The sequence below is a fragment of the Echinops telfairi genome, unplaced genomic scaffold (assembly GCF_000313985.2).
Source record: "Echinops telfairi isolate 266 unplaced genomic scaffold, ASM31398v2 ScPeMD7_5868;HRSCAF=6743_0, whole genome shotgun sequence".
Lineage (NCBI taxonomy): Eukaryota > Metazoa > Chordata > Mammalia > Afrosoricida > Tenrecidae > Echinops > Echinops telfairi.
This window is the reverse complement of record NW_022109767.1, coordinates 715141-724667: the sequence shown is the minus strand read 5'-3', so window position 1 is coordinate 724667 and position 9527 is coordinate 715141. Positions and strand designations below refer to the sequence as shown.

Below are 9527 nucleotides of genomic sequence, written 5' to 3'. Positions count from 1 at the left end.
CGGAGCACCTTGCGGTGCCGCTTGGCGCCCCCTTTGCCCAGGCCCTTCCCGCCTTTGCCGCGTCCAGACATGACTGCGGTACAGCCAGAGAACAGCTCAACGTGGAAGCAGGAAACAATGCTTTTATACGAATGCCTGCGGACCTGATTGAAAACTGAAGGCGCGGGCTTGGTGATGCCCTGGATGTTGTCGCGGAGCACCTTGCGGTGCCGCTTGGCGCCCCCTTTGCCCAGACCCTTCCCGCCTTTGCCGCGTCCAGACATGACTGCGGTACAGCCAGAGAACAGCTGAACGTGGCAGCAGGAAACAACGCTTTTATACGAATGCCTGCGGACCTGATTGAAAACTGAAGGCGCGCGCGCGCGGGCGGGAGAGGAAAAGCGTTTGCGCGCTTGCTGGCCCGTCCTTTACGGCCCCGCCCACGGTGACTTTACCGAGGAATTTGCAGCAAAGCCCCCGCAGACAAAATGCCCTGAGGATTCTTTTTTTTTCAACTGCAAAACTGTGGCCTATACCAAGCCTAGGAAAATGTGATCCCCAAAATTGATTTCCGTAGATGATATATATGAGGTGATGATTCGTGAAAGAAATCTCACTGACTTGGCAATTTTCCGCGATTCCATTTCTGGCTTTATGTTCTCTTTTCATTCCGACCTGTAGTTCGTATTTCAATATCCACCGCCCCTGGACCTGCTGTGCACCGACCAATGTATCAGTTTGTTAATGTGTTACTTTTCTATTCAAAAGAGAGACCTTTGAAAGCCCAATGGATTACAGTAGTACTGCACTTTGGCGTGCACAGGGTTGCCATGAATCTGAATCTGAATCCATTTTCTGTAGCAATTGATGGATTATATTTTTCTCTACTCCTTTTGTTTCCCGTGGCAAAACATTTCAAAGAGAATTAGCAAATACTGGAATAAGTAAGCGACCAGTCTCGTGTACGTGTGGTTAAGTAAATTATTTGCCAGGAACTTCAGCGAGTAGCAGAGTGGCGCAGCGGAAGCGTGCTGGGCCCATAACCCAGAGGTCGATGGATCGAAACCATCCTCTGCTAACGCTTTTTTTTCTTCTGACTTTTCGAAAGTAGCCCTGTAATGTAGTTTTGTATTTTAAAATATTTTTAAATAATTTTTAAATAATAATAAAAATGTACGACTAAGATCTAAAAAAACTAAACCATTTGCAATCTCTACAAGTAAACAGAATGTCTTTCATGGACATTCAATTATCAATATTACCGTAATATATAATAAATTTTAAAAATTTTGGTTGCCACCGTGACCGTGATAATATTGCCATCTACTTATCCTGACACTTCCGAGTTGCTCTAAGAAGCCAGAAAAATGCTGAGTGCCAAAAGTAGAGACAAAGGTAGAGGCCACATTGTAGCGGGTTCGGGGGACAGGGTTTATACCTTAATCCAGAAAGCTCACCTTAGTAGATAGGTGCGGCCAAGTGGTTAAATAGAAGTCCATTGGACAATCTTTGCGTCTTCAAGAATCTTAATCTTGGAAGTAAATAATTGAGCAGCAACTAGAAAGAATAATTTCTGTGGCCACATTTGAACCTTGACCTGAGAAAACCACCTCCGTGTCTCTACCTTCAATCTTTTAAAATATTTTCTAACAGGATTATTCTCTCCACACATTTTTCAAAACCCGAGTGTGGTTGCATGCCCTTCCACTTCTCTCTCAAAAAGGATGCTGATTCAAGTATTCATTTACTGACCTTTATGTGCCAGATACTGTGCTAAGAGAAGAAAGGGGCATTACGTTGACACATGGTTTAAACAAGTAAATATGTATAGGGCAGTAGGATATTTCTTTAGCCCTTTCAAAACAGAATCATTTTCTGTTTTGAATTTTTTGTGTCAAATGTGTGTTTTCAGAAGACTTTAAATTAAATAAAACTTTTTTTTTTTTTTTAGGTAATATATAGATTTTGATACAATTAGTGTGACATATTTGGAATGGGGTGGGAAGAGGCTGGTTTCTTCAGAGTCAGTTACACCAAGTCCCACCAGATGGCAGCATGTACTAAAAGTGGGATAGAAGCTTTCCACAGGCCCCTAAAAAGGTGGAAAATGAATGAACTTGAAACTATGTTTCACAGGTCACAGAGGGATTAAAAGACACAGTACAGTGAACCCTCGTTTATCGCGGTTAATCGGTTCTAGACCCTACCGTGATAAATGAAATTCCGCGAAGTAGGATTCCTTATTGTAAATCAAATATTTTCGTAGTTAGAGCATAGAGGACATGAAAAAACACCCTTTAGTCACCATTACACTCGTACTCCCCAATTTATTTAAACGAAAAAGGGAAAATGCAGTAAAACATTTTGGACGTTACAATTATCATTTATTATTTATTATATTATTTATGGCATCTAGTTTACAATATTACATATTTCACATACAGTATTATTATACATAGTTCTTACAAATACTGTAATCAATAGCCTATGAAATGACTTAAGGGATGCACTCAACAGGTGGGTCGCCGTCTTTTTCCTCTGAAGGAGCGGGTGTAGGCAGGGGGTGCTGTTACGCAAAAACCGCGATAGAGTGAAGCCGCGGAAGTCGAAGCGCGAAGTGGCGAGGGTTCACCGTATTCTTCCCTACCCCCAGCCAGTCCTGGGGCTTTGGGACTCGGCTGAAGGGGAGTCCCTCTGGGACATGGTATGACCCTTTGCTGGACATGCCTACACAGTAGGGTACACTGGGCCCCTCTAGAGTTTCCCGTATGGGCTCCAATAAATTTCTTCTCTTTTGCTTAAAAAAAAAAGACAATGCAGTGTCACAAGGAAAAATAATGATTATTTCCAGTAGCCCCACGACCACCTAGGAGTTTGATGAGCCTTGAGAAAGATTCACATATGCTCACAGTTAAGATTTATCACAGCGGAGACTCTCAAGTAGACGGAGGAGTCCTAGAAAAAGATAGACACTGGTAAAGGTTAGGTTATGTTTTCCTCTCCCAACCAACTGCGGGGTCCTATACAAGATATTCTTATCCAGCAAAGTCTAGAAGTTCAACGTTCTTAAAGGGAAGCAGATTGATTACATGGTGTCCCATGACCAGTATCCTAAACCAGATACTGGGTGTTTGTGGAGACGGGCATGGACAAAATCATTAGAAAGTCAAAAATGTGTTAAGACATTAATTAAGAAATAGAAACGAGCAGGGGGGACACAGTGCAGAAACCGTGCTCCATAACGATTCAGGCGACTGAGTCTTTTCGAACTTACAGAGTAAACAGACTTTGTAGGTGGTTGTTTGATCAAAAAACGCTGGTTCCTTTTCAGCCATGTGGTCTTTACGAACTCTTCCCAGGCCCCTCTTTCAGTGGGTGCGTGCACAGGGTTGGACCCAGTTAGTATAGGAAAATTCCATATGGAAACTGTCGAATGTGCATCTGGGATACTGAACTAGATGAGCATGCACACAATGCCTTTGTACTGAGTGCAAATCCCAATTTAGTGCGGGAATGGCCTTTTGAGATCGCTAACTATTCTGACGATCCGTGCTGTGCATCTCTCGCCCCTTAAACCAATAACTAGTAGTCCAGTATTACAGTTCTGGGAATTTGACCTAAGGTTCACTACGGCTCCCTTAGGGGGTGGGGTGGGAGGGGAGCAAATAAGCACTTGCCTTGTAGTGGACATTGTGGATAGAAGAACAAACACATGGATCCCCAACTGGCTGTCATCCAATTACTTTCGTGTGCTAGAAATGGGGGTGGGGGGGCAGATTAGGGGGGTGGAAGTTTGGAGAGAAAAGAAATGCGTTTAGTGTGATGGCAGAACAGACAGGGGAAGGGCAGGCCATAGGGAGTACAAAGAAGTTTAGATTCTATCTTCCTATGGGCAGCGGAAAATCACTGGAAGTTCAAAACCGCAAATGGCCACTGGCTGCTGCAGCCAATCACAGAGGGGGAGTGAGACTCAGCCTCTGTTTTACCCTGTTTCCCCGAAAATAAGACAGTGTCTTATATTAATTTTTGCTCCCAAAGATGCGCTCGGTCTTATTTTCAGGGGATGTCTTATTTTTCCATGAAGAAGAATATGGTACACATTTATTGCTGAACAGCAAAAAAAGGAAATTTATTACCTGTATACAGTACGATAGTAGTTGTCATCACAAACCAGCATAACCAGACAAACTGTGAATCCTACAGTATCAGGAATTTCTTGTTACTACCACTATTTCCATGTACAACAATCTATTGATACAAAGGAGTTCAAGAAGAAAGAAAACGACTTGAAAACCGATTGTCGTAGCACTTGTACATTACGGTTTGATGTGATTGAACTGTGGAATGCTATGGTCTTTGTAAGAGCTCCAATAAAATGATTAACTAATTTTTAAAAAAAGAAGCAATATGGAAATATCTTTTGAAAAGAAAAAGGAAAATGATTCAGCATCTGTAGAGAACTCATGAGAAAGTACCAGAGCTGAAATGGTGAACACCCAATTTGTAGGCTACGGAGGACAAGGGGAACCCCCAAACCATCTGCAGACTCTCTAGTTGGATGAAGCCTCAGGCAAATCCCCTCTGGCCACAGACAAGGGACTTGAACATCTTTACTGGCAGACAAGGATTATTATAAACTTTATTATGGTGGATCAAACATGGTGTGATTTGACACTAGGTCAGTTTACCTCTATCTTGACCCCAGCTGAATTTGTTCTAGGCTTGATCTACACCAAAACATTTCTTCCCTGCATTTTAAATATTGATGGTGGTCTTTTCTTTCTTACTCTTGATTTGTATTTTTATCTTTATATTATTATTTTATTTTGGTTTTCTTTCTTTATTGTTTCTGTCGGGTTCCCCGGTTTGTGAAGCACGGAAAGAGGAGATGCATAGAGCTACTAACTGATGCAACAGGGAGAGGGGTGGGAGATAGGGAGAATGAGGGGGTTTGGGGAACAAACAGTGAATGTAGGAGGGGCAGGGAGTACTAGAACTGATTGTGGTATTGTATGTACAACTTATTTTAAAGGCAATTTAACCATGGAAGTATATGCTATGTGAATATTATATCAGGAAAATGACTTTTTTAAAATCATTTTATTAGGGGCTCATACAACTCTTATCGCAATCCATACATGCATCAATTGTGTAAAGCACATTTGTACATTCTTTGCCCTCATCATTCTCAAAGCATTTGCTCTCCATCTAAGCCCCTGGCATCAGCTCCTCATGTTTTCCCTCCCTCCCCGCTCCCCCACAAGAAAACGACTTTAAAAAAAAGAACCTATAAAATTTGTAGAGCCTGGGTGAAAGCCTGAACCCCACTAAAGGGAAACAGAATGTGATCATGTTTGTTGGATTGCAAGAGGGTGGTAAAACAACATGTTCAGAGTTCACACAGTATAACCAAAGGAAAGGCTGGAGGGCCTGTTTGATAAGTACAGACACATTCAGAGCAGGCCCTTTTCATCAATGAAAACCATGCAACCAGGCAAGAACTTCATCCAAGGGAAGCTATACAGAAATGGATCCTGTTATCATTGCCATTGAAGGAATGGAAAATGTTTTTAATTTTTTGAAAAATTATTTGAAAAAATTTTGAAATGATTAGTCTTGATACAAGTGGCCACCATGAACAAGAAGACCCTTTGTTTGAAGAAATGCTTTAAATTGTTAATCCTATACAGCCTGACTATTTTTTCAGTGATGGAGGTCTCCATTGGGAAGGCTTGTGAAGCCCTGGTCAAAGCTTTTAAAGATAAAGGAAATGTAGCTGCTGTAACAGTGGCAAACCTTGATGGCCATGCCAAACGTGGTGGGTGCACAGTGTAGTGCTTACCACACGTCGAATTTTTTTCATCAGTACAAAGGAACCTATAGATGACCTTGAGTCTTCCAGGCCTGATAGATACATTCAACAAGTTAAAGTTAGATGACGATCAACAGCCGCCATAAAGAAGTGGAAACGTGCCGATTTACCTTACAAGATATGTATGAGCAATTTCAAAACATCATGAAAATGGGCCCCTTCAGTCAGATCCTGCAGATGATCCCTGGTTCGGGAGCAGTTTTTATGAGCAAAGAAATGAACAGGAGTCCATGGCCAAGCTAAAGAAATGTAGGGATTGTAGGAATGATGGAGAACTTGACAGTGGTGCTGAAGAGTAATAAGAGGATCAAGTGTGCCCACAAGAGACATCCAAAAACTTTGGGCACAATATGCTAAATTTGCACAAGTGGTAAAAAAAAAAAAAAAAAAGATGGGTGGTATCAGAGAACGTTTCAAAGGTGGCGACATGTCTAAGAGTGTGAGCCAGTCAGAGATGGCGAAATTGAGTCAACAAATGGCCAAAATGATGGATCCAAGATTCTTCATCATATGGGTGGCCTGGCAGGACTTCAGTCATTGATGAGGCACTTTCAATAGGGGTGCTGCTGCAATATGATGGGATTCAATGATACGTAAGGAAGATGCCTGAATGTAAACGGACTCGCTGATTATGTAATTTCCCGAAAGCTCAATCATTTCTCTCGTTTTTGATAGAAAACGACAGGCTGAAATACGGGTATGAATTTACAGGCTTTATTGGGAAGCTCAGTCTGCAGGGCTACTCTGAAAATGTATTTTTCTTGCCTGCCTTGGCTTTTTTAATTTCTTCTTGTCTTGCCCCCCTTTGTTTCTTTCTCCCTCCTTCCCCTCCCTCTGATCAAAGGGAGGAATACACGGTGTTTGTCGGGATCATTGTCACTGCTTAAATGACTTCTTCATGTCAGTTTTCATACTGGACACCGAAGTGAAAACAAATCGCGCTGTAAAATGTTAGTACATGAAAGGTTGTTAATTGTCTGAAAGTCCAAGCATTGCATTTGTAAAACAGTCCTCCTCAATAATTGCGTGATGTCTCCGTACAAGTGCTGTAAAATAAACTTCGACGTGGTTATAAGTTAAAAGGCTGCTAACGTTCTTTATGGTAGAAAATTATGAGTGTATTACATAAAAAGGTAAGGGAAAAGTCGGTCCCTACTATTTAAAATTATGTCTGGAAATAGAACAAAAGAGAAATATAGTAGAGTAACTTCCCCATCAGGTTCTGTTTAGTAGCTAGATTTAGGGGTGGGATAGGTTGTCCCTTTCATGCCTGCAAAGGCGCCCATGAGGAGGTTAGGGGGAAATCAGGCACTAATTGGACACCTATGGGAAGATCCCAAACTGAGCGTGGAGAGACTAGAATCCCCTAGGCCCAGGTAAAACCAACACCTTGGGCACACCTACCTTAGGTACCACAGGTGGACCTAAACTCAGCCAATGAGTTTAACCAATACCATCAACCACGCCTCCCGCGAGCCAGAGGTGTTAAAAGCCAGCTGCAGGAAAGTGAATTTCTCTCTTTTGGTCTTGTGACAGGTCAGAGGGCAGGAGCACACACGCACACCGTCTGCTGGGCCCACATGTGCTTGGGCTCTTGCTGATTTTTGCTCTTGACCTCTTGGTCCCGGGGATTCCCCAATTCCACACACGTGAGTGTTCCTTTCGTCATTTTCCGGGCCCAGTTATGAACTGCAGCGCGGCTTCCGAGCGGCTTGGCACACATTCCAGAAAGAGCGTGTCCCCTTTTGAGACTGTACACCCTGGAACTTTCCCTCCCCTTCATAAAACTCGCTTGGATTACAAAACGCGCTTTGATGTGAATTCTTTCTGCGTGTGGGGCAAAGACCTGAGGTACAGCCCACTCCAGAAACCTAACAGTTACTAGAATTGTTTGTCTAACTGAACACGATTGAGATAACTTTGCCATTGAAAATTGTAGCTCTGCAATTTAAATTGAAACTGAGAATTTTGTTACAGTTCACAACATATGTTTTGTACAAAATTTACATTGTTTATCCCATCTTTGAAGCCTTAATGGTAATATTTCACTTTTAAAGTCAATTTTGTTGTTTCTTCATATCAAAAATATGCTTGAAAATTGGTATGATTTGATGATAATAGCTCATGTTATTATCCATGGTACCACCTAATATTAAAGTAATCACAAATATTTGGTTATCACTACTATGTATTAAAATATATATTAAAAGATGGGGGGGGGGACCACAAGTAAACATCTTTTTGGTATTCTGTACTTTGAGCCAAGATCATTCTGACAGCAATTCTGACATCCTTTGTTCCACATGCTCTTCTGAACCTGGCCTGAACATAACATCGGCAGCTCCCTGTCAATGTCCTGGGGCAACTGTAGTTGGATGATCTTCAGCAAAATTTTACTGACATGTGCTATGCATGATGTTGCTCTATAATTTGAGCATTCTGTTGCGTCACCTTTCTTTGGAATGGCTACAAATAGAAATCTCTTCCAGTCGGTTGGCCAAGTAGCTGTCTTCCAAATTTCCTGGCATAGACAAGTGAGTGCTTCAGTTGGGTTTCTGGGGTGGTCTACCTTGGTTCTTGCTTCTCAACACTAAACGAATCCACGCAGCAGAAGCACTTTTGTAATCCAAGTAATTATTATGAGGGGAAGGGAAGTTTTAATTATTACAGCCTCAGAAGTCACACACGATCTCTGGAAAGCTAACGGGCCTCTCAGGGATGGAGCAGGAGTCCAAGACTGAAGATGGCTGCTTCAGGGGAGCACGAGAAACATGAATGCGGGTACAGGAGCAGCAAACCAAGCTTTGGACCCAAGAGCGGGAAGTCCCAAGAGCCGGAGCCCGAAGAGGGCGTGGGGGTGGGGGTGGGGGCATGTGTGCCCCCACCCTCGGACCTGCAAGAGAGCACCCAAACAAGAGGAACTGGTTTATATGCTCAGTCTGGTATTTATCCCCTCCTATCCCCACTGGCTGGGAAGGCGTGGTTGAGGGTATTGGCCGATCTTATTGGCTGAGTTTGAGTGTGATGTCATATGCCTAGGTTGTGGCTAGATGTAGCTTCACCTGCCCCTAGGTGCTCTTCGTCAGTGAGCATGCTCTATTCTGGATTTTCCCATAGGGGGCTAATTAGCGTGCCTGATTTCTTTCTAACCCCTTCATTGTGGCAGGGACAGTTGATTTTCATTTAGGGTAGGCATTCGGTGGAGACAACCCACTTTATCCTTAACACTATAAGGCCAAGCACGATGTTATCGTAACATTTAATGAAATGTATATATTAATGTATATATATTAATAACTAGGAAAGTAAGGAATAAAAACAAATTTTCCCTGAAATTGAAAATTCAGGCGTTGTAGGGCTAATCTAGCTACCTTTCAAACCCAGCAGTCAGCATGATCTTGCTAAATCAGCAAAATCAGATGTCACCCCTCTACTCTAACCCTATCCTCTCCCTTCTCGCTCGGCGTAAATGCCCGAGTTAATTCATGACCTTGAAGGCCTGTCTGGTCCATTGTGACGTTCTGACTAGATCTATCATGGGAAACTGAGGAATGGAGAGTGTATGCAGATAAATTCTTTATTCTCATATATTAAGAAGTCTTACAGGCCAGGATTCTGGGGCTGAGGGAGGCCTTGAGTCCCAATCACAGTCTCATCATTAATATTGTTCCCCACT

The 9527-nt window shown here is 42.5% G+C and overlaps 1 non-coding gene and 1 pseudogene across 1 annotated transcript; both read left to right on the top strand.

Annotated features, from left to right (window-relative positions):
• Positions 1-261: 261 nt before the first annotated feature.
• On the top strand, positions 262-6409 carry LOC101657644 (annotated as a pseudogene).
• Positions 986-1057, top strand: TRNAM-CAU. Its single transcript has one exon. It is a non-coding gene; the product is annotated as a tRNA-Met (tRNA).
• Positions 6410-9527: the final 3118 nt, after the last annotated feature.